This window comes from Nymphalis io, chromosome 29, assembly GCF_905147045.1.
Source record: "Nymphalis io chromosome 29, ilAglIoxx1.1, whole genome shotgun sequence".
NCBI lineage: Eukaryota > Metazoa > Arthropoda > Insecta > Lepidoptera > Nymphalidae > Nymphalis > Nymphalis io.
In genome coordinates this window covers 1988760-2015119 of record NC_065916.1, presented here as the reverse complement: position 1 = coordinate 2015119, position 26360 = coordinate 1988760, and the positions used below count along the sequence as shown (strand labels likewise).

The following is a 26360-nucleotide window of genomic DNA, read 5'->3' as shown; positions in this document are numbered from 1 at the left end:
CTTGGCGGTTTTCACTAGAATCTACAATCTGAATCGTTCGGCAAAGAACGCGTGAATCTTAACCGATGATCGTGCATTGAAACCCGGGCAAGCACCGCTTAATTTTCAAGTGCTTAGTTTGTGATTATAAGTCATCTCGTGCTTGACGGTGAAGGAAAACATCGTGAGGAAACTTGCGTCTTATTTCACTGAAATTCTGCCACATGTGTATTCCACCAACACGCATTGGAGCAGCGTGGTGGAATAAGCTCCAAAACTTCTTCTCAAAAAGGGACAGGAGGTCTTAGCCCCTTGGGACATTCACAGGTTGTTAAAATTTAAATTGAAAAACGATTCGAAAGCGCTTGGATCCTACCTAAATAAAGTATATTTCGAATTTGATTAAAAATATCTCGATATAATTTCATATAAGTTGTTTTACTTTTCATTATAAAGTAATAATGAAATTTATTCTCGATTATTTTGTTAAATATATAATACCATATGAGCGAAATAAATTCATCAAAATTTAATGATTTGATACTTACTCGGTTATCTTGTTAAAGTTAATAAGAGGCGTTTACTTGGGCGTAATTTTTATATATAAGTTACTCTTAAAACTCAGGCTTTATTGAAACGATAATAATATATTAATAAAGTTAATCGTTCCGGCTCCGTACGGGTATATAAGAAGAAAAATGTACTTTGGATAGGATTTGCGTGAAATCTGTTCTTAGTGAGCGTCCACGTCGAGAAGGAGTAATTGTGACAAATTTCAAGTCAATCGGGCGCATAGTTTAGGAGTTTTCGTGATGAGTGGTACTTCGCTTATATACATGAAACTGTTGCTGGAGTTATTTCGTTTGAACAAGAATACGTGATTGGTCTGATTGGGTGAGTTGAATCACTACTGTGTAAAGTTGTATAATAATTCGTACAAATTATTAAAATGGTACAAAAAAAGCCGAGATGGCCCAGTGGTAAAAACGCGTGAATCTTAACCGATGATCGTGGGTTCAAACCCGGGCAAGCACCACTGAATTTTCATGTGCTTAATTTGTTATTATAATTCATCACGTGCTTTACGGTAAAGGAAAACATCGTGAGGAAACCTGCATGTGTCAAATTTCACTGAAATTCTGCCACATGTGTATTCCACCAACATGCATTCGAGCAGCGTTGTGGAATAAGCTCCACACCTTCTCCTCAAAAAGGCAGACGAGGCCTTAGCCCAGAAGTGGAACATTCACAGGCTATTACTGGATTAAAATGGCGTCTCCATTATTCTGTTTCACCCCCTTAACGAAGATATTGAAGATCGACCTGTACTAATTCCTTGTTTGGCTATTATTACGGAGTTATTTTGTTCTAAAGGGGTCTGTAAAATGAAATAATTTTCATATATATTATTTTTTCAAATAATTCTTTAAAATATTTCTATTATTTTGTTTGTTCTCTTTGTTTGCATGTCAGAGTGACGTATCACCACCACTCATGTGATTTACTTCATCTGACGACAACACTTATTGCGCTAGAATTTAACACATATTGATTATACAATAAAAAGTTTTATACAAAATTTGTAGGAAATTTTATTTTCTCTAACTTTGATGATGATATTTCTTTCGTATTTCCAAAAATAATTAAGATAATTTACGAAAACCAAAATTTGGTTTTTTTAAGTGACTATATCTCGGAAAATAGATATAGAGAGTTGAAAATATAAAAGATGGGAAATTTTATCGTTTTTAACGTAAAACTCATTGTTTCCGAGATATTTGTAAAAATACGTTTTTAAGATGGCGGTCTTTTATGTTTTTTTTTTTCGGATTGTGTAATAATGTTGGCCTTACTGGCCTCTACAGCGTCACCGGGCGGGATGGGCGAGTTGAACTCAGCCGGATGTTGGGAGCCACACAGGGCTCAAGAGAGACCGACGTCCTAAGGGTGCCTCCTGTGAGGCCGGACCTCGGCTTAGGACTCCGTTGAAATCGGGAGGGAGGGACGTGTGCATTATAAGCGCCGTCATACGCCTAAGCGTTGACGGGACGTAACGTAAAGAGGGTCGTCGACCCCGCCGGCGGGGTCGGTGTGTGTCGCTTGTGTTCCCTAACAAGTGCATGTTGGCAGCGGTGAGTCTATCGACTGGATCGAGTAGGACGTGCTTAGGTCGCCTACGGGTCCTTTTAGGTAGCTCTAAGGGGCTATACATATACATGCACGCCTTAGAGATGAGAGGGTTAGCGTGTTGCGACGCTCTATCGAAATATCTTATAGAGAGGTCTTTGAATAGTCTGGCTATTGATTCTATTTTGAAATCTTTTTTATGACAGACTCGGTTTTATACTTAGACCGAATGTCTAAAGATATTAGACTTTAAACTATGTATATTAAAATTTGAATTTTATTGGCGACTTTTTTAGTTCTTTGGTTTTCCAGCGACAATTTTTTTTTTTGTACTTGTAATTATTCTTAATGGTTCTTTTTAATTGTTTCATTGTTTTATAAACTTAAATTAATAGCTTAATTATCTTTGTTTAATTGTGCAACAGATGTTAAAAATTAATTTTTGTTAATGTCTCATTGTAAATGAAACACGTGTTTTTTTATGGTAAACACATGTTGCAGAATTTCAGTGAAATTAGACACATGCAGGTTTCCTCACGATGTTTTTCTTCACCGTGAAGCACGAGATGAATTATAATCACAAATTAAGCACATGAAAGTTCATTGGCGCTTGCCCAGATTAGAACCCACTATCATCGGTTAAGATCTACGCGTTCTTACCAGTGAACCATCTTGGCTTTAAAAAATAAGTTATATATATATATGCGCGAACAGAAGACTTTGTGCAGCTAATATGTATAGCCCGCCCCGTCGATGTCGATGACGGCGAAATTAATCGTTATTTCTAACATGAGCCCTCATGTGGCTCGCTAGACCAAATTTGGTTTTAAAAAATTCTTATATTCTTATATATATTATGAATATATGTTATAAATAAATTATCAAGACTCATGAAGAGATGAGCCGTGATGGGCTATCACAGTGGTTAAGAGACCCGGGCAAGCACATCTACTGCTAATAATAATAGTAATGTCCTCCAGACCGATTTCGGCCACGGCGGCCAATCTCAAGAGAGATTAGCCAACTGCGCAGGAGATATTGTAGTGCACAAGTGTGTGCGCAAACACAGGTGCACTCTCTATTCCCTAACTCTCATAATCCGATGGGACGGCAATCCGACACGACCGGAAAGAGTTCAGGCGCAGGACCAACGGTTTTACGTGCTTTCCGAGGCACGGGAGTGTACACACTTCCAACTTCCAGACTCCGGGCTGCTACTGAATTTTCTGACAGAAAAACCCAATAACTTTACTGGCCCAACCTCGGAATTGAACCCAGGACCTCCGGGTCTGCGGCCTTATATCAAGCCACTAGACCAACGAGGCAGTCGCTAGTTTAGTTTAGATCTAGTGCTCATCTGTAATGAAAAATATCGTGAGGAAACATGCACGGGTTGAACCCGCACTGAACGGAGATGGCCGAGCGATTAGAACGTTATAAAAAACTTACGAATTAAAATACTTAATCAGGTATTTTAATAACATACATTATAACGGAAGAAATTTGTTTTTTTTTAAAGTTAATTAATATAATTAAGTTAAAACTTATTAACGGATGGCACCCGTTAACGGAAACGATCATATACAATTTTTAATTAATCTTATTATAGTTTAGTAACAGTAACAACCTGTGAATTACTTACTGGTGGTAGGGCTTTATGCAAGCTCGTCTGGGTAGGTACCACCCACTCATCAGATATTCTACCGCAAAACAGCAATACTTGATATTGTTGTGTTCCGGTTTGAAGGGTGAGTGAGCCAGTGTAATTACAGGCTCAAGGGACATAAAATCTTAGTTTCCAAGGTTGGCGATTGTTGACACATCTTACAATGCCAATGTCTAAGGGCGTTTGGTGACCACTTACCATCAGGTGGCCCATATGCTCGTCCACCTTCCTATTCTATAAAAAAAAAAGAATGTCCCACTGCTTGGCTAAGGCCTCCTCTCCCTTTTTGAGGCGAAGGTATGGGAATTATTCTATCACGCAGCTCCAATGTGGGTTGGTGGTATACACATGTGGCAGAATTTCAATGAAATTAGACACATGCAGGTTTCCTCACGATGTTTTCCTTCACCGTCAAGCACAAGATAAATTATAAACACAAATTAAGCACGTGAAAATTCAATGGTGCTTGCCCGGGTTTGAACCCACGATCATCGGTTAAGAATCACGCGTTCTTACCACTGGGCCATCTCGTTATAGTATATATGTCTTATTATTATTATTTTAATCATGGCTTATAAATGCTAATTTTCGACCGCGTGTTGGGTATAAAAAAAAACTTTTCCGTATACCGATCTCGCACTAACAATAGCAAATCTTACGCTGACGTCATCTGACGCTCGAAATCTTACGCTCGAAGTACCAGTTAGCTACCGTGTACCGTGCGCTTAAATGTATATACGTCAAACATCTTATTTATATTCAAAACAAAATGAAACTTCGTTCAACGGATGTTTGTGGACTAATCATGCGAAACACGATATGGTTAACGATAACGCTTTCCAACTATCGACACTGTGTTACAGTAAACTCATTGTATTTTTTTTTCTTTTTTTTAATTACACACGACCAAACTAAGCAGAGCTCGTACTATGTAAACCAGACAACTGATATACTACATATATTTACTACTTTTCTTTTGTAAATACTTATATAGATAATTACACCCAGACTCAGGATAAACAGATATGTTCATGCACATAAATGCCTGTCCTGGGTGGGAATCGAACCCACAACCTTCGGCGTGAAAGGCAAGTATCTACCAACCACGCCAACCGGCTCGTCAATTGTATATATGTTATTATACATAATAAAATTAAAATTTTAAATATTTCATGATAAAAATGATAAAATTAAACTGAACTAACAAACTTCTTATATATAATAAAATTGAAAAATTTAAAATATAAATAATAATAGCTATAAAATATACTATTTTTTTACACTTAATAGGCAAGCGTTTGACCGTTGACTTGCCTGATCTTAAGCATCGACAAGGTCTAGTGTAGCACGCTTGCCTAGAAGAAACCTGTTCACTCTGGATTTGAAGACGATATTCCTTCACTCAGACTAAATGTCACTCGTAGTAACAGGTAATTTCACATATATATTTTAAACATTTACCGCTTTATGAAGCCGAGATGGCCTAGTGGTTAAAACGCGTGAATCTTAACCGACGATCGTGGGTTCAAACCCGGGCAAGCATTACTGAATTTTCATGTGCTTAATTTGTGATTATAATTCATCTCGTGCTTGACGGTGAAGGAAAACATCGTGAGGAAACCTGCATGTGTCTAATTTCATTAAAATTATGCCACACGTGTATTCTACCAACCCGCATTGGAGCAGCGTGGTGGAATAAGCTCGAAACCTTCTCCTCAAAAGGAAGAGGAGGCCATAGCCCAGCAGTGGGACATTCACAGGCTGTTACTGTACTGTACTGTAAACATTGTCAAGCGGGTGAATGCACGGTGAGATCGAACAATGCTGTGTTATCTTCTTTCGAATGTCAAATAAATAATGATAGAAAGCGATAAATCAGCCCGGAGTCTGGAAGTTGGAAGTGTGTACACTCCCGTGCCTCGGTAAGCACGTAAAACCGTTGATCCTGGGCCTGAACTCTTGTCCGATTGCGTTCCCAGTTTGCTAATCTCTGTTAAGATATGTCGCCGTGGCCGAAATCGGTCTGGAGGACATTATTATTATTATTATTATGGGGCTTTTCGCATATTCTACCGTAATACTTAGTATTCTTGTGTTCCGGTTTGATGTGTCTTAGTCTTAGCTCGCAAGTTTAGTTAATATTTCTTAAAGTACTAATGTCTATCGACGATGGTGACCATTTACCATCCATCATTAACCTTTCTAAACGCTTCGATGACCGTATTGTTTCGATCAAGCGAAAATAAATGAATATAGAAATTGTCTTGGTTTTTTTTTTGTTTTAAATTTTAATTAACCGTTTGTCGTTAATAAATTATGAGAAGTATTAAATAAAAAACAAGATGTATCAAGTTTTGTATCGTTTCGTAAAGATCGTATCTATGTGTTTAAGAGAAATCAATAAACAGATCGGTGCCGAGGTGGGCTCGCTAATTAAAATCGATTCCTTAATCAGACATTTCTGACGAGTGGAGACTTTGAATTCGTCGTATAATTTATACGTTTTCGATGAGATTATACGGTTTTTTTTTTAACGCACCTCGCGTTGTTTTGATCAAAGCGCGCCGATTACGCGCATTGGTTGATAAGGGGGGGGGGGGTTCGGTATTGCAATAATAAATGAACCGCGACTCACGTCAGCTGTAATTATGTTCGAGTTTTTTTTTTTTTGGGATATCGTTGGGAATGCGTTTCCGATGTGATACTTATCATTTGATCGTTTGTTATTGTATTAGGGTTGGTGGTTTTTGGTGGGGGGAATTGATTTTTCCTTAGTATTCTTTGTTTTAACGATGGTATTGATGGGTAGCGATCCTTCTCTAATATCTTAGTTCCCAAGGTTGATGGCGCATTGGCGATGGAAGCGATGGTTAACATTTCTTGCTATGCCAATGTCTATCGGCATTGGTGACCACTTAACATCAGGTGGCCCTTATGCTCGTCCGCCTTCCTATTCTATAATATATATATATATATATATATATATATATATATATATATATATATATATATATAGTATGTCCAAAGTATATAGTATGTAAAGGCTTGTTCAGTATGTATAATGTTACAGACGTTCATTGTTACATTTATTTATTCCTTGCACTACAAAAAATTAAAAAAGTAGCAACTATTAAATACCAAAAACAATAAGAATACAAAAAAAAACATTTATATTTAATTTGTAATCTGCGTTACAGTAACGAACAGATAACAAAAAATACTGTATCTAGTTTTATTTGGGAGTTATAAAAATGTAAGGTCTTGTGAAATTTTTTCGCAATGGAGGCAGCCCTATCGAAAACTGACTTGTAAAATTCGAGGTTTTTTTTTTACTTTAAAAGAAAAATCTCAGACTTTATTATTAATTATAAGTTGTGTTAAGAGTAGAGCCTTTTTAATACTTAATTATTATTATTTTTTTTTGTTAATTGTAAAGCTCGGGACAGACCAGATATAAATATGAATTTTGCGGCGAGCGTTGCGTCGCTGAAAATGTGTGATGCGTGACGTACCGAGCTTTATTGAGATCTGTAACTTTAATTACAATGATTACGTCAGATGAACGCAATTCTATAAAACAGTAGATTCAGTGAGAACAAACTCGAAAGTCACAGCAGAAAAATGGGCCACCTAATGTTAAGTGTTCACCAACGCCCAATAGACATTGGCATTTCATTCATCGTCATTGCGCCACCAATCTTGGGAACGAAGATGTTACGAACATAACTTATGCCTGTAATTATGGGTTACTCACGCTTCAAAGCGAAACACAACAATACTAAATATTGCTGTTTAAGTGGGTGCTCTACCCAGATGGGCTTGCACCAAGCCCTACCATCGAGTGAAACTTGGAGATGATACCAAGCTCAGCCAAAACTATCGAGTCTAGATAGTTGTATATAGAACATCGTATTATGTTATAACGTCCGATAAAAAAGAAAAAAAATAACTTTAAAGGCGGAAACACAAGAGGTAGCTTTGTTAAAATTATATCAGTACGAAGTCTGGATGAGTAGCTAGTATGTATAAAATTTTAAAGTCGTTATGACGTGTTATATTATTATATGCAAATAATATTGGTCAGTCGTGCGTTAAAAAGAATCATTTTGAACGGTAAATATATATATTTTTTGTGTAGGCCGCGAAATTCGCGCGGTGGTCATTTAATTTTTTTATTTTTTTTAGGAATAATAATGTAGTACCTTTGTCTTTTTAAGCTGCATAATCAACTTCAATTTAAAAATAGAAGGCAGTTCAGTTCAACTTTATTCCAATATATTTTTTTTAATGTTAATAATGTTAATATACTAAATATTTCGGTCAAGTTGCTGATAAAATTCTATTAAAATTAATAATTATTTTTCAGTTATGTGTTTTTTTTATGTATCAAAATCTCAATCTTTGTTATATATCAAAGGAATTATTTAAAAGCAAATAATTGGGTTGATTGAACGATTTTTTCTCATTTCACTATACCGTTAAATTGGAAGGCCAAGTTTTTTTTAATGGTAATAAATTTGATATACTAAATTATTTAGTCGATTTTCTTTTTGTATATCGTTTTAATTCTTATTTATATTTGAATGTTGAAGTCGAGTTTAATAAAATACTCTTATCGCACACGAGGCACGGAAACGTCGTTTATGAATCGTTAATTAGAGCGATTTCATTGTGAGCTTAAGTACTTTTTTTTTTTCTCTTGGAACAACCAAATGTATTACACCATACAGCCACGTCATCTCGTTTGATTGTAAGACATTAAGGAATGTATTTCATGTAAATTTAGCGTTCAATTTTTCGTATTATGTAATTATATATCCGATTCCGTGGAGTTCTGTCACATTAAGAATAAAATTGACATCTGAATAATGTTATATATACGTAATTTTACATTTCCAAGTATAATCATTGTAATCGAAAGAGTTCTTATATTTTTAAAGTTATGTCACAATGTGATACGTTGAATGAAGTGTCAGATTACCGCCCCATCGGATTATGAGAGTTAGGGAATAGAGAGTGCACTTGTGTTTGCGCACACACTTGTGGACTCTAATATAGGATATATTTTACTGGTGGTAGGGCTTTGTGCAAGCTCGTCTGGGTAGGTACCACCCACTCATCAGATATTCTACCGCAAAACAGCAATACTTGATATTGTTGTGTTCCGGTTTGAAGGGTGAGTGAGCCAGAGTAATTACAGGCACAAGGGATATAAAATCTTAGTTCCCAAGGTTGGTGGCGCATTGGCTATAAGCGATGGTTGACATTTCTTACAATGCCAATGTCTAAGGGCGTTTGGTGACCACTTACCATCAGGTGGCCCATATGCTCGTCCACCTTCCTATTCTATAAAAAAAAAAAAGGAGATATTAGCGTAGTTGGCTAATCTCTCTTGAGATTGGCCGCCGTGGCCGAAATCGGTCCGGAGGGCATAATGTTTATAGCCTAAGCTAATTTTTTCTGTTTTTTTATTACTGTTCTAGTATATTATTTATTTTAAATAAAAAGACGGTCTACACATTCATTGATGCTGTGAGAAACATTAAAAATTCCTCACATCGCCAATGCACCACCAATGTGGTAACGTGTGCCTGTAGTAACCTCTTTTAATTCTGAAAAATCGCTTTAATCGTTTCACCGACGGAAACAGCGGGAGGGCTATGTGGGGCTCGCCGGTGTCCAAGGCGCCGAGTGCGCCCCGAACATCGGAATACTTACTAAAAAACCTCCGGTACCCTTTCCGTCTTAACGAGGAGCGCCACGGGATCGCTTGCGCGTGCTACCGTGTGCCTGTAGTTACCTTACTCATCCTTCACACAACGGAACACAACAATACTAAGTTTTGCTGTTTAGTGGTAGAATATGTGGTATGTTGAATGAAGTGTCAGATTACCGTCCCATTGGATTATGAGAGTTAGGAAATAGAGAGTGCTTATGTGTGTGTGAGTGTGTTTGCGCACACACGACGACACGACGGTTGGTAGATACTTAAGTGCCTTTCACGCCGAAAGTTCGATTCCCACCTAGGATTTGTGTTTGACATTTGTGTGCATGAAAATGTCTGTTCGTCCTGAGTCTGGGTGTAATTATCTTTATAAGTATGTATTTATAAAAGAAAAGTAGTGTATGTAGTATATCAGTTGTCTGGTTTCCATAGTACAAGCTCTGTACAAGCTTAATTTGGGATCAGATGGCCGTGTGTGAAAAATGTCCCAGGATATTATGTGATTAGTGGTACCTACCCAGACGGGCTTGCACCAAGAAAATATATTAGTTTCGTTTTTTTTTTATTATAATTTAGGACAAATTTTCATTCCTGTAATGAATGTGCTTTAAGATAAAGTAATTATCATTAAAGACTTGATAAGATGCACATTTTAAATACTAATATCGAGGCGGAAGTAAAAAATTAAAAAAGAAAACTCCAGTACGAATGGAGTCCACAGCGATTAATCATTGTAAATAGGGATGGAAGTTCACAATATATCGATGTTTATTTATTTGATCGGTACTCGATGATTGTTTAGTTTAGCGTTATGAGGCTGTATTACTGAAGGTCATACGTTCAAATCCCGGGTCGTGCCTATGAAAAATATATTCGGAATTTTCAGCATCCCTCGAATCCCTCGTAGTTTTTCCAGTATTTTCAGATGGCTGTTCTGTCAGACTATGAATGTAAGATTATAGAGTGTAATTCTCTTAAATGGCTATTCTTCGCCATTTAAGAGAACTAAGCCGGTTGGCGTGGTTGCTAGACACTAGCCTTTCACGACGAAGGTTGTGGGTTCGATTCCCCCCCCAGGACAGACATTTGTGTGCACGAACATGTATGTTTGTCCTGAGTCTGGGTGTAATTATCTACATAAGTATGTATTTACAAAAGAAAAGTAGTGTATGTAGTATATCAGTTGTCTGGTTTCCATAGTACGAGCTCTGCTTGGTTTGAGATCAGATGGCCGTGCGTGAATCATGTCCCAGGACATTATTAAAAAAAAAACCTGTGGCAGAATTTCAGTGAAATTAGACATATGCAGGTTTCCTCATGATGTTTTCCTTGACCGTCAAGCACGAGATGATTTATAATCACAAATTAAGCACATGCTAATTCAGTGGTGCTTGCCCGGACTTGAACCCACGATCGCGAAGATTCACGCGTTCTTACCACTGGGTCATCTCGGCTTATTACGTTATATATTGATACAATTGTTTATTGTATTCATATATGTGCTACATAATTTACTTTGTTTATCATAAATATTCGATGTTATCGACAAATATCGGACATCCCTAATTAAAAAATATATATGTCATGTACAAACGACCGCGAATTTCGTTTTATGTAATAATAAATACATAATACCTTATATATGTATAAATCTCTTGAACGAGATCAGTCTTAAAATAACTTCCGAGAAATTGTGAGGCGAGTGGTAAAATGACTCGTTTAATTTCACGAGGTCGTAAGTGCGGTTCCCGAGTGGGTCGGTATTAATTTGGCCGCGATGTATGTATGTTAGTTGCTTCAAGCGCGCTAGAATGAACGAACTCGAGACTCGCCGTAGAAAACGGTCGTAAATTGTCAATTTTTTTTTATATATATTATAGGTAGGCGGACGAGCATATGGGTCACATGATGGTAAGTCACCAACGCCCATAGACATTGGCATTGTAAGAAATGTTAACCATTGCTTACATCGCCATTGCGCCACCAACCTTGGGAACTAAGATGTTATGTCCCTGTAATTTCACTGGCTCACTACACATCCTTCAAATCGGAACACAACAATACCAATTACTGCTGTTTTGCGGTAGGATGTCTGATGTGTGGGAGGTACCTACCCTGATAAGCTTGCACAAAGCCCTACCACCAGTGATACAAATAGTGACATTGACCGTAATAATTATAATATAACTCATCTCGTCAAAATAGTATATCACCATAAGTCGATTGATAACATTTCATGAGTGAGTAATGATTTTGACCACGGCCAATCTCAAGAGAGATCAGCTAAGTGCGCAGGACATATTATAGTGCACAAGTGTGTGCGCAAACACAGGTGCACTCCCTATTCCCTCTTATAATACGATGGGACGGCAATCCGACACGACCGCAAAGAGTTCAGACGCAGGACCAATGGCATTAAGTGCTTTCCAGAGCACGGAAGTACACATTTCCAGCTTACAGACTCCGAACTGCTACTGAGAATCTTCCATTGAAAAGCTCAATAACTTTTTATCTGTCCGACCTGATGTTTTGAACCCAAAGCCACATGATCTGCGGCCGATTGTCTAGCCACTAGTACTAATGAGGCAGTAAACTCCTACCACCATTTCGGAAGAAACTCCTTATACTTGACAGAGAAATACAGGGGACGTTTGTTTTTTATTCAGTTTGTTTATTGTATGAACATTAGAACTCAATGTTTGTCCGGATTTGACCTTACCGTACCCTTTAGATAGTAACAATGCGTTTCATCCGCTGGACCATCTAGCTATTTACGCCATACCGAAAATTATCAATAGGAAAATTAATAGAGGGGGTGTAGGTACCATATGTCCTTACGCCCTGGGCCCTAGCGACGGTAATGCAACATTTCATTAATATCGTATAGTAGTTAAGACGTAAATCGTAACAAAAAAATTCACCGTCGTAATTGATTGTGCTTTAAATTCGCTTAAGAATTTAATATCTTATACATATAACAAGATCAGTGACTTCGAAAATTATGATGTATTTCAATTAATTTTTTTTTATATATTAATTTTTACTGGTGGTAGGGCTTTGTGCAAGCTCGTCTGGGTAGGTACCACCCACTCATCAGATATTCTACCGCAAAACAGCAATACTTGATATTGTTGTGTTCCGGTTTGAAGGGTGAGTGAGCCAGTGTAATTACAGGCACAAGGGACATAAAATCTTAGTTCCCAAGGTTGGTGGCGCATTGGCTATAAGCGATGGTTGACATTTCTTACAATGCCAATGTCTAAGGGCGTTTGGTGACCACTTACCATCAGGTGGCCCATATGCTCGTCCTCCTTCCTATTCTATAAAAAAAAAAAAAAAAATTAATGATATATAAAATTTAAAATTATAATAATGGGTATCGAACCCGCGATCTATCCGCTGGTGCCGTGTTAATAAATCTGTGATTTATTATACGTGCGTGTGCGCACGCCCCGCGCCAGTTTTTTCATGCCCTTATTGAAATATATCACGATAACTTCGACAATTGTGCTCCAATTTTCGAAACGTACTGTAATTTATATATATATGATTAATACTTTTATTTTTATTTTTTTATTTTTTATTTATTAGGGAAACATACAGCATATCGTATATTACAACTTAATATAATAATCATATTTTAACACTTATGCCAGTTAAGTTTCCACTACTGTTTTAACAGGGAAGTGGACTAATTTTGATGTTACATAAAATATAACTATTATAATATAACTCATCTCGTCAAATATATATATTTTGTAATAATACTCTCACGGGCGATTTCGGCCACGGCGACCGCTTCAACTTCTCGCCTGGTGTCGTACGTGTGCTCGCATGTGGCTTATAAAGCCGATCTCCTGGTGTTCCTCGCGCATAGCGGGCATGTGAAAACTCAATTAATTGTAATTGTGGTTGATTGCCTCGGGCTTTCAACTGGTCGCGTCTGTCATCAAGCTCAGCGAGGCGATTTATTTCAAATTCTTGGATCCTCGCTTTAATGCCGGATCTCCATTGTTGCCTGTTGGCGGTCTGATACCACTACGTATTAATAGCATAGAATGGCATGGTGTATGGTGAATGGCAATGCCCTCCCGATTTCAACGGAGTCCTAAGCCGAGGTCCGGCACCCTTAGGACGTCCGTCTCTCTTGAGCCCTGTGTGGCTCCCAACGTCCGGCTGAGTTCAACTCGCCCATCCCGCCCGGTGACGCTGTAGAGGCCAGTAAGGCCAACAGTATTACACAATCCGAAAAAAAAACAAAAAAAGGTGAATGGCATATGCATACCATTCGCTAACAGCTCTGCTGTATTACGCACTATGAACAGTTCTCGATTAATATATATTTCTTTTTATAACACGATACTGTTACACTCGACTACTTATATATACTTTAATTTTACTTCCAAAGTCCCGATAACAACTTTGTCGACATTTAAATAAATAAATAATGTATACCGTACCGTAACAGCCTGCGAATGTCCCACTGCTGGGCTAAAGGCCTCCGCACCTCTTTTTGAGGAGAAGGTTTGGAGCTTATTCCACCACGCTGCTCCAATGCGGGTTGGTGGAATACACATGTGGCAGAATTTCAGTGAAATTAGATACATGCAGGTTTCCTCACGATGTTTTCCTTCACCGTCAAGCACGAGATGAATTATAATCACAAATTAAGCACATGAAAATTCAGTGGTGCTTGCCCGGGTTTGAACCCACGATCATCGGTTAAGATTCACGCGTTCTTACCACTAGGCCATCTCCTCCAAAGTCCCGATAACAACTTTGTCGACATTTAAATAAATAAATAATTTAAATAAATAAATAATAAACAGATTAAACAAGATTTCGACCAATGATATCGTGTCAAATCGATTTCATCGTTTTTTATCTGTCTTTACGTTTCTTGTGGTTGGAATAGACTTCTATTCAAAAGTCAACTCGTTGTATGTTGGACATAGGATACAAATATTGCAGAATTAGAAGAATTTTCTTTCGATTCAATCGCGAAGCACGAGATGAATTGTAAACACAAATTATCAATTACGAACTCAGCGGTGCTTGTTCGGGTTTGAACACGCAACCTTCGGTTGACCGTGACATGTCGCCCACTGGGCCACCGAGGCTAAAGTAATATTATTTTCGTGAATGTGAGTAATATATATTTTTTTAAATTACAAGTTTAAGTTATTAGTGTAACATCACGCCCATAGGTCAATGAACCTTCCTCCGAGTTCTGGTGTTGATATATATATATCTATATGTTCAGGATCAAATGACATTATGCCAAATATTATTTAATTTATATTCTTGTTAATAGATGGCGTTAGATGTATTTTACATCGCGCTATTAGAAGGGTTTTTTTTAAAGTACTAAATACGTATTTGTAAATTTATAATAAGAGAGACCAATTACACTGTCTGACCAGCAGTACATACTCGGTGGTTTTATTAGACATGGGCGTTTTTGGTTTTTAACGCAAACAGATATTTATCCGATTTCAAATTTAAAAATCGATTTCAAAATCCGATTTTAGATATCCGATTTCGGTAACGCCTAGCCTCACGAAATCGCTTGCGCTCAGGCAAATATAGTCTTTAAGTACTTAACAGTAAGGTCGATGATTGTGTAATAGATTTCCGTAGCAGAACCAACAAATCGAAATCCGAATCGCAAAATTCGCGCTATCCTTTTTATTCCGCTTTGTTCCAATTGGTTAGAAAGAGAGAAAGCGAATTTCATAGTACTCAACAATCAGCTTGCGTTTGGATACCATACACAATTCGTTCGGTGATATCCAGTGACTTTATTTGTCCATTCGAAATCTTTTAGTGGTATCGATCTATAGATCGTTGGCGTTTGCTTCGGCTAGGTCGATTTTTTAAATCGGATTTTGAATTCGTTTTGTTATATCGGACACATGCCTACTGTCTATGTCATATTTGTATTCGGTTAGTATATTAAGAAATTAAATAATGTTTTTCTTATATTATAATCTCGAAAGTCAACTCATCGTGTTTATATAATTATTAAATATAACGTTCTTTAATTACTGAATATACATTTATATTCGAGAATTATAAAGCCGAGATGGACCAGTCGTAAGAACGCGTGAATCTTAATCGATGATCGTGGGTTCAAACCCAGGCAAGCACCGCTGAATTTTCATGTGCTTAATTTGTGTTTATAATTCATCTCCTGCGTGTGTTTTATATCACTAAAATTCTGTCACACGTGTATTCCACCGACCCGCATCGGAGCAGCACGGTGGAATAAGCTCCCAAGCCTTCTCCTCAAAAAGGGAGAGGAGACCTTAGCCCAGCAGTGGGACATTCACGGGCTGTTACTATACGTATATATTCTGATGATAAGAAATATTAACCCATCCATTATATCGTCAATGCGCCATGAATGCAAACTAACAATAAGATATTATGTAGATCCGTGCTGAGGCTATCGCAGTGGTTTTGGTGGGTAAGAATCCCGTATAACCCAGCTCCCCCCCCCATGGGAGCTAGATACCTTTGTGAAGGTTTCCACTGCGTGAAAAAAAAAGATGTTATATCTTGTGCGTTCACCCTTTAAACTGGAACACAACGTCATATACCATAGCTTTTTATCGATTGACGGGCCGGTTGGCGTGGTTGGTAGAACACTTGCCTTTCACGCCGAAGGTTGTGGGTTCGATTCCCACCCAGGACAGACATTTGTGTACATGAACATGTCTGTTTGTCCTGAGTCTGGGTGTAATTATCTATATAAGTATGTATTTACAAAAGAAAAATAGTATATGTAGTATATCAGTTGTCTGGTTTCCATAGCACAAGCTCTGCTTAGTTTGGGATCAGATGACCTTGTGTGAATAATGGCCCAGGATATAATATCTTATGAGTACGTGGTATCTACTCGGATGGTCTGTCATACAGCGTTACCCCCATTCTTGTAGTCATATAGTAGGGTAAGGGAGAAAAATGAGTCAGCAACAAATGAAGCCAACGAAACAATTGATAACAATGTCCCCACGACCCCGCGTTATCGTTTTTGAAAATATAAAAATATGAATTATATTTAAATACGAAAATAAAAACACGTAATTTTTATCTTATAGCTTTTCGAAGAGGTCAGCATTGTAACGAAATACTAACGTTTTTTATTCAACTCCGTTCGCCTTAATAAACGTAGCGAGCGATACGAAACGACATGTTTATTGATAATAAAAAGAATATTAAATTTTATTGTTAATGTGTTACAATTTAGACTTATTAATTAAAAAATTTAGATAGCTATTGGGTTTGGTGGTAAGTAATTACCATTTATATATACATTTTGAGAAATATTAATAATTCAATAGCCGAGATGGCCTAGTGGTTAGAACGCGTGAATCTTAAACGATGATCGTGAGTTCGAACCCGGGCAAGCGCCACTGAATTTTCATGTGCTTTGTTTTGTGTTTATAATTCATCTCGTGCTTGACGGTGAAGGAAAACATCGTGAGGGTTTCCTCACATGCATGTGTCTAATTTCATTGTATTCTACCAACCCGCATTGGAGCAGCGTGGTGGAATAAGCTCAAAACCTTCTCCTCAAAAGGGAGAGGAGGCCTTAGCCCAGCAGTGGGACAGGCTTAACAGGCTGTTGCTGTATATCGAGGTGGCATGTTGGTACGAATATCAAAGGTATCGAGGTAGCGAGTTTAAACCCGGGTAAGCACCGTTAATGTATTATGTATTTAATTATGTTATAGGCAGGCGGACGGGCAAAAAGACCATCTGCTATCAAGTGGTCACCATCGCCCATATACATTGGGAATGTAAAAAATATTAACCACAATGTTTTTGTTCATCAGATATTAATTATAAACACAAATAACTTGGTGGTAGGGCTTTGTGCAAGCCATCTGGGTAGGTACCACCCTCTCATCACACATTCTACCGCCACACAATTTTAATTAGTATTGTTGTGTTCCGGTTTGAAGGGTGAGTGAGAAAGTGTAACAGGCACAAGGGATGTAACATCTTGGTTCCAAAGGTTGGTGGCGCGTTGGCGATGTCAGGCCAATGTGCTTTGGTTGGTGGTCATTTACTTTCGTCATCCATCGTGAAATGCTCGATACGTTATATCACGTGGCCGTCACTCGACGTCCACTCTGCTTGAAAACAGCACCAAGTTTGTCCAGAAGCAGTTTCTAGATAGTAAGTAAGCTTGGAACAGTCAGTAATGAGTGGTAATAATCATAATTGAATGTTTGAGGAAAACATATTTATATAGATTTGTATAATTCGAATGTTTTTTTTTTATAAGTAACTTTTATTTTTTTATTTTTTATATTGGTAACACTCATAACGCTTTAAACCGTTTAATAAATTAATATATAAATAGAAAATCGTTTTTATATATAAAGCTTTTATGTACATATCTTGTTAATGCTGTTAACCGTTCAGTTTCTAAGTCTGGAGACAATTTTGGGCGTCGAATCAGGTCATGGTGACCTTGATAATTAATTGTCATCGGAACTGAGTTGGAAGTGGTTCTGATTCAGTTCGCGATATACGACATTGACAAACTAACAGACAGACATTCTCAGTTGAATAAAGTGGCCGAAATGTTTTTTCTTTGCTTATTTATGTATAGATACTCGAATGAAAAAAAAAATCTCTGTTGAATGTCAGATTATAAGTTTAAAAATACAGATAACTTGAAATTGGATGTTGTTTATAATAAGAGATAGATGTATAGTATATCTGACGTTTTGTGTTTATAATTCATCTCGTGCTTGAAGGTGAAGGAAAACATCGTGAGGAAACCAGCGTGTATTCTACCAACCCGCATTGGAGCAGCGTGGTGGAATAAACGCTAAACCTTCTACTCAAAACGGAGAGGAGGCCTTAGCCCAGCAGTGGGACATTAACAGGCTGTTACTGTATATCTGAGGACACTTTACTACTACTATCTACTTTGGTGGTAGGGCTTTGTGCAAGCTCGTCTGGGTAGGTACCACCCACTCATCAGATATTCTACCGCAAAACAGCAGTACCTGATATTGTTGTGTTCCGGTTTGAAGGGTGAGTGAGCCAGTGTAATTACAGGCACAAGGGACATAAAATCTTAGTTCCCAAGGTTGGTGGCGCATTGGATATGTAAGCGATGGTTGACATTTCTTATAATGTCAATGTCTAAGGGCGTTGGTGACCACTTACCATCAGGTGGTCCACATGCTCGTCCACCTTCCTATTCTATAAAGAAAAAACTCGTATGTGTTGGATGAAATTTTGGTATATCGAGTATATTCATATAGGCAGTGTGATGAAATAAGACAAAACATATGAACTTTGTTATGTAAACTGACTTTAAAAAAAAAAACGACTCGTTCAATTTTATTTCCAAAAAAACCGGCTTTATGTACAATCGTTAAAAAAGTATATACTAAGTGATATTTGAAAGCTTAATGCAATGACTGTGTATGTCCCTCCATAAAAATATCCCCTCTTTAACGAAAACGGACACGCCTCATTTTCGTTGCGTTGAATACTTAACGTGTATATACATATGTATATAAACGATTTTGATTGCTTGTGATACCGTTTTCGAAAAGGTAATAAATATATAAGAACGGAGCGATTTTTTTTAATGTGTTAACATTTCAGCGCTCGGTACACGATAGCTGACTGATAATTCGAGCGTCAGATGATTTAGCGTAAGATTTCGAGCGTCAGATGACGTCATCGTACGTGTTATTGTGTGAGCTCACGTGTTTACACATAAATTCTCGTGAGTACCTTCGCACTCAAAACATTTTTTTAGTCCGTCTACGGGTATCGAAGCTTGATCCACGGATTCGGAAACCACTAGACCGACACGAGTACCACTGAAACAATCATCATGAAATTTGTATACTCATCATCAGGGGGCGGTAAAGAATATAGGGTATACTAGTGGTAGGGCTTTGTGCAAGCTCGTCTGGGTAGGTACCACCACCTCATCAGATATTCTACTGCAAAACAGCAGTACTTAGTATTGTTGTGTTCCGGTTTGAAGTGGAATTACAGGCACAAGCGGCAAAACATCTTAGTTCCCAAGGTTGGTGGCGATGTAAGCGATGGTTAACATTTCTTACAATGCCAATGTCCAAAGGCTTTGGTGATCACTTAACATCAGGTGGCCCACATGTTCGTCCGCGTACATATACTATAAAAAAGGGTGACATCTGACAAGAAACCCCCCCCCCCCCATTACAACACTACACGCAGGCGGTAAATAGTCCTTAACATATTTACAACAATATTTTTATATTTAATGTCATTTACCTTACACATAGTGTGTATATAATATTACTTATTTGATTTTTTTTTTATTTAAAAACGCGACCTCCATTTCGAACCCACGTGGTATATCCGGCTCGCTTTCTCTCACATAAAAACCAAAATTAAAATACATTTTTCATCTCCTTTCATTTATAATTAAATTTGTTTATTTAAACTAGCCGTGTCCCGGATTTTTAGCTGTGAATTTAAATATTCTTAAATATTATCGGAAGGAAAACAACCCTTCCGGGAGGAGTGTAGGAAAATATCGAAAATAGGCTGACAGGCAGATGGGACGGTTCCCGAATGAGTCAGTATTAATTTGGTCGCGAAGTATGTGTGTTACTTGTTTCAAGCGCGCTAGAGATGAACGAACTCGAGACTCGCCGTAGAAAACAGTCGTAAATTGTCAATTTTTTTATATATATAGTATAGGTATGCGGACGAGCATATGGGCCACCTGATGGCAAGTGGTTACCAACGTTTAACCCATAGACATTGTAAGAAGAAATGTTAACCATCGCTTACATCACCACTGCACCCACCAACCTTGGGAACTAAGATGTTAAGTCCCTTGTGCCTGCAATTACACTGGCTCATTACACCCCATTACACCCCTCAAACCGGAACACAACAATACTAAGCAATGCGGTTTTGCGGTAGAATATCTGATGGGTGGGTGGTACCTAACCAGACGGGCTTGCACACACGCCTTGCCGGCCCGCAAGATGCCTCTTCACGCCTCGTTTAAAGGAACCCGGGTTGTAAGATGAGGGGAACACGTGAACTGGTAATTAATTCCATTTTTTGGAAGTGCGACAAAGAAAGGAGTTGCCAAATTTCTTTGTGCGCGATGGAATTGATGTCACAATTAGGCGGTGACATCGAGAACCAGTTCGCGTGAACTTAAGAAGGAAGGGGGAAGCAGGAATTAGAGAGAATAATTCCTCAGAGCACTCGCCGTGATACAGTCGATAGAAAGCGCTCAGTGCTGCTATCTCGCGACGCAATTGTAAAGGTTCGAGGGTGTTAGTGATCTTTACGTCGCCAATAATGCGTACTGCACGTCGCTGCAACCGGTCCAAGGCCTCCAGTAGGTACTTAGCGGAGCCATCCCAAAGGTGCGAGCAATATTCAACGCAAGACCGTACCTGTGTTTTGTATAACAGGCACAGTTGTGGCGTGAAAAAACGCCGCATCTTGTTCAAACTTAGTTAAACACCATTAAATTTTCATGTACTTATTTTGTTTTTGTAATTCATTTCGTGCTCGGTACAGGAAAACATGAGGAAACCAGCATGTGTCAGTTGAAAATCTTATGCTTTGGAGCGGCGTGGTGATACAAGGGAGGAGAGTTTTTTTTCCCGCTGGAAAAACGCATTTACGCGTTTCCCCCACTTGAAGTGGGGAGGTATGTGGGGCTCGCCGTCGCTGAAGGCGCCGGAATATCCACCAAAAAACCAGCGCTACCCACACCGTCTTTTCGGGGGACGCCACGGGATCGCTTGCGCATACTACTGTGACGTCCCGACGGTAGGCCCGCCTCTGCAGGCCTCCAAATTCTAAGGGGTTCTCGGGTTACAGACACCCCCTAGCCCCGGCGACATTTACGGCGGGAGGAGAAGGTTTGCATAGCGCCGACCTCTTCTCCCCGGTCTTCTTCGGCGAAGCGGGTCAGCGGAAGCACTGTTCTCACGCTAAGGGAGGAGAGTTAGCCCAACAGTGGGACATTTACAGATTTAACTGAACCTTAGATTAATCTATGAAGATTCAATTGATAATTATTTACATTTGTAATTTTCATCCGTTTTCACGATAACGCCAGATAAGCACTTAAATATATAAAAAGTTTTCATTTTGGTAATTTGTAAATGGTCATATTAAATTTAGAATAATACAGACAGACACATCGAATATATTTATTTGTATAGATGGGGTCTACATTAAAAATAAAAATCTCTTTTGTTAACTCGTACGTGAGTTGTAGGCCTTGTGCTTGAATATAAATAAAAGTAGGAATTGTGGAGCCCTTGAATTTTATTTAATGTTTAATGACGTCACGATATACAGGCCGTGTAGAAATAAGCCAAGTACAGGTTAGATTCCGTATGCTACATATTAGCTTGTTATGCCCAACAAGTTTGTACTTATATTATAAATGCGATATGTCTGTTACGCTTTCACGGCTTAGCCACTAAACCGATTTTGATGAAATTTGATATACAGTAACAGCCTGTTAATGTTCCACTGCTAGGCTAAGGTCTCCTCCCTTTTTGAGGAGAAGGTTTGGAGCTTATTCCAACACGCTGCTCCCGCATTGGAGCAGCGTGTTGGAATAAGCTCGGTTGGTGGAATAGACATGTGGCAGAATTTCAATTAAAAAAGACACATGCAGGTTTCCTTCACCGTGAAGCACGAGATGAATTATAAGCACATGAAAAATCAGTGGGGCTTGCCTGGGTTTAAACCCACGATCATCGGTTAAGATTCACGTGTTCTAACCACTAGGCCATCTCGGCTTTAGTTGTAGCTTTATACCAACCCGTCCCCCCAACACCAACCTATCTCCCTTTCCCTAAACCGGGCGAATATTATAATAAACAACACAATGGCTTACATAGATAGATATGAATATAATAAAACGGCGACAAAGTAAAGTGATTTGATCACGTGACGGATTCAAAGATACTGAAGGGTTCAATCTCGGGCAGCAACATTGATTTTTCTTGGTTAATTTGTGTTACGAATGAAACTTTTAACATTTATAATAAGAATATCCTGGGACATTTTTCACATAAGGCCATCTGATCCCAAATTAAGCTTGAACAGAGCTTGTACTATGGAAACCAGACAACTGATATACTACATATACTACTTTTCTTTTGTAAATACATACTTATATAGATAATTGCAACCAGACTCAGGACAAACAGGTATGTTCATGCACACGAATGTCTGTCCTGAGTGGAAATCGAACTTACAACCTTCGGCGTGAAAGGTCGTATCTACTAACCACGCTAACGGCCCGTCGAATGTCTATTGTATAAAATAAAAACAAAATGCAAAGACGTCCGGGTGAGTAGCACTCACAAGTTAGTCCACTAATTATCAAAAATTAATCCGTTTTTTTTTTAAGTTGAGTGAGCCAGTGTAATTACAGGCATGGGATATGACATCTTTGTTTATAATAAAGAGTGACATAACAGCTTCAATGTCGATTGGCGGTGAACACCCTCATTTGCGTTCGTCTGTCCGCTTAGAAATTAATAATAAAAAAAATTTGAACTGTAAAGTTGTAAAATATATACATTTTTATTACGTAATGACCTCAAGTCAGTTACGTTTACCTTGAGAGGGGAAAAAATAAGTATATAATGATTTCTTACGTAATTAAAATGAATTATCAAATTGATTGTTTTTTTTTTATTTTTCGTTTAAAATCAATAATTAAATCAACGATTTTCACATCAAGTTTAAATTGAAGTGAAACTACGAAGCTCAGCTAGTTATATAAGTAGGATATTATATACTAAAATCTCCTCCGAAACGCACTGCATCTTCTGGTATAAGTTTTATGTATATTGTTTCAAAAGTTTTATCAGTTACGACATTATAAAAAATAGGTCATTTATTCAGTGCCAGCTTTACGCCTGACTGACGCCCTGGGCAGAAATTTTATTGGCGCTCACTTTAGGAAATCATAATCGAGTGTTAAATTTTTTGTTCATCTTAAGAATTTCATCTTTCTTTTAGCGTAACCCAGAGCTAACGACGTGGACGTAGTAAGTTTTGTAGCTCCTCTTTTTGTATTTTTTTTTTCTTAGTGTGGCGTACCGGGCCGTCGCACCCTCGCCCCCCCCCCCCTAATGCCGGTACTGCATTTATTAGTGTCAGTTAGTTAGTGTAGATAGTTCGTATTTGAGTTTTTCGTATTCTTTTCCAATAAGCCGAGTTGAATACATAAAACATTTGGGTTTTTATCTTAAGTTAGTTGATGGTAGGGCTTTGTGCTAGTTATTCTGGCTAGGTATGACCTTTTATCACATAATTAGGCGTTAAACAGCAATACTTAGTCATATAACAGGCACAAGGGATATGACATAACAATTCCCAAGGTTGGAGGCGCATTGGCGTGTACAGCTTATATTTCTTACAACGCCAATGTACAAGGGTGACCACTTAACATCGGGCGGCCCATTTGCCCGTTCGCTTATCTATTTTATATAAAAATAACGAAAAGTTTATTTTTAAGTAATCGTGATTTGTAAAGGAAATGTTCACCAATTAGCTTTGGAATGACTGGGTTAAGCTTTTTTTTTTAAAAAACCGAATTTTCTCTTCAAAAGAGAGAGTCCTTAGAGAGACGTTTAAAGTCTGTAATAAATAAATAATTATTTAAAAAACGGATGGAAGTTTCGTTAAACGATCAAATTATAATTATAATTGCAATTTTATATATATAAATAATAACAGTCAGGTCGTTAAATATGTCACTCGGCTTAAGATGTTGAGATACAGTCAAATTAACGCCATCTTTAAAAATACAGGGTGGTCCAAAATTCAACGAAAATTTTAATTCAGGATATTGTTCATTTTAGACATACTATTCTTTTGGTGTCTCTCCACTATCGCAGGGCAGTCATCTCTTTATGTAATGACCCGGCAGACGTCCTGCCATAGTACAGTACAGTAACAGCCTGTGAATGTCCTACTGCTGGGCTAAGGCCTCCTCTTCCTTTTTTAAGGAGAAGGCTGGAGCTTGTTCCACCACGCTGCTCCAGTGCGGGTTGGTGGAATACACATGTGGCAGAATTTCAGTGAAATTAGACACATGCCGGTTTCCTCACGATGTTTTCCTTCACCGTAAAGCACGAGATGACTTATAATCACAAATTAAGCACATGAAAATTCAGTGGTGCTTGCCCGGGCTTGAACCTACGATCATCGGTTAAGATTCACGCGTTCTTACCCCTGGGCCATCTCGTCCTGCCATACAGACATTTGTTTTTTTTTTTCATTTGGTGATATACCGATAGCAGCGCCACCTGCCAGAGCCATTGAAATATACATAAAAAAATTTATCCAAATCGGTTCTGCCGTTTAGGAGGAGTTTGGTGACAAACGCACATATAGAAGTACTATATATATTAAGATACATCTAAGCGTATACACTTTCCTTACAACTTTACACTTACTTTACTTTTTTTTTTGTAATGCCAGCTCTACACTCACGCCCATCGAATCTGCGCTAATAATAGACACTTATAAACTCAAAATGACAAATCACTGTTTCGTTCAAAGTAAAAAATTTTAAACGCCTGGGGGATAGTCACATGTGAACGAAAACAAATACTTTAGTTTATATTTTCAATCGTGACTTAATTACTTTCTCATTTATAATGTAAGTAATATTAAGTTTTACGAAGTGCCTTAATTTATATAACTCGGTAGTAAATTATATATAACAAGTACATAAAAAAGCTTCAGTCGGTTCGGACGCTTTAAAAATACGCGTACTAAAATTAATTATTTATAAAAGCAAGGCGAATTTATCTTGAATCTGTGGCTAAAATAATAAAAAAAAAATCTAAATATGTACGACTTTGTATTGTGTTTATATATTTTACTGTTAAACATGTGTTGACTTTGGTATACGATTGATTTTTGGGTGAGGCGCGTAAACTATATACTTCGTATCTATGTACTATTATAATAATAAATAATATGGTTAATTATATGGTCAATGTCTATGGGCGGTGGTGACCGCTAATTACCATGCCCATTTGCCAGACCGCCTATCTATAACATAAAAAAGTCCATTCATTTAACGCGAGACCATTTGAGCCGTTGTACGTATCACATTCAACCAATCACAACTCGTGTTTGATTTCCGGGGATTCATTAAGAGATTTACAAACCCCTTTTTTTATAACGCTAGAAAAACACAATACGCATTACTCCAACGGGAACAGTGAGGGGATATGTGGGGCTCGCCGGTGTCCAAGGCGTTGAGTGCGCCCCGAACATCGGAATACCCACTAAAAAACCAGCGGTACCCTTTCCGTCTTCTTAACGAATAGCGCCATGGGATCAGCCCCTAGTTCCAGCGGCACCTATTGCGGCGGGGGAGATTTTTAAACCCCTGGGCCACTCGAAGGAAATAAATATTCGTAATTAATTTAATCAAATCAAATAATCGTATATTCAAGTAGGTCTAATGCACTTTCGAATCGTTATATCACATATTCAATTGAACGTAAAGCTACCACCGGTTCGGAATGTGGATTCCACCGAGAAGAACCGGCAAGAAACTCAGTATACACATGATGTTAATTGCTTTTTCTTTGGAATGAATACTACGAGTCTAGTGACAATAGTAGGAATTCCATTCAAAAAAAGCCGGAGATACTGTTGGACAGTGGTTGTCTCATAGGTGACACTCGTGTCCGTTTCTCTTACATTAAAAAAAAATAAGTAAAAAATCTCGCACAACCCACACTGTTCAGACTAGCTCTGTAGTTATGCTGTTTTACTTCCAAAGCTTCAGTAATAACAGTAATCAACGAA

The 26360-nt window shown here is 38.0% G+C and overlaps 1 protein-coding gene across 5 annotated transcripts in view; it reads left to right on the top strand.

Annotated features, from left to right (window-relative positions):
- LOC126779489 (protein tramtrack, alpha isoform-like) overlaps positions 1–26360 on the top strand; it is a 122299-nt gene that overhangs the window by 54760 nt on the left and 41179 nt on the right. The window contains exon 1 of one of the 5 annotated variants that reach the window (XM_050503509.1): positions 1980–2034. The exons of the other annotated variants lie outside the window; for them this stretch is intronic. The gene's annotated coding sequence lies outside the window, so the exon portion shown is untranslated. Of the gene's footprint in view, positions 1–1979; positions 2035–26360 lie in introns of those variants that run through there. 5 annotated transcript variants of the gene reach the window in all.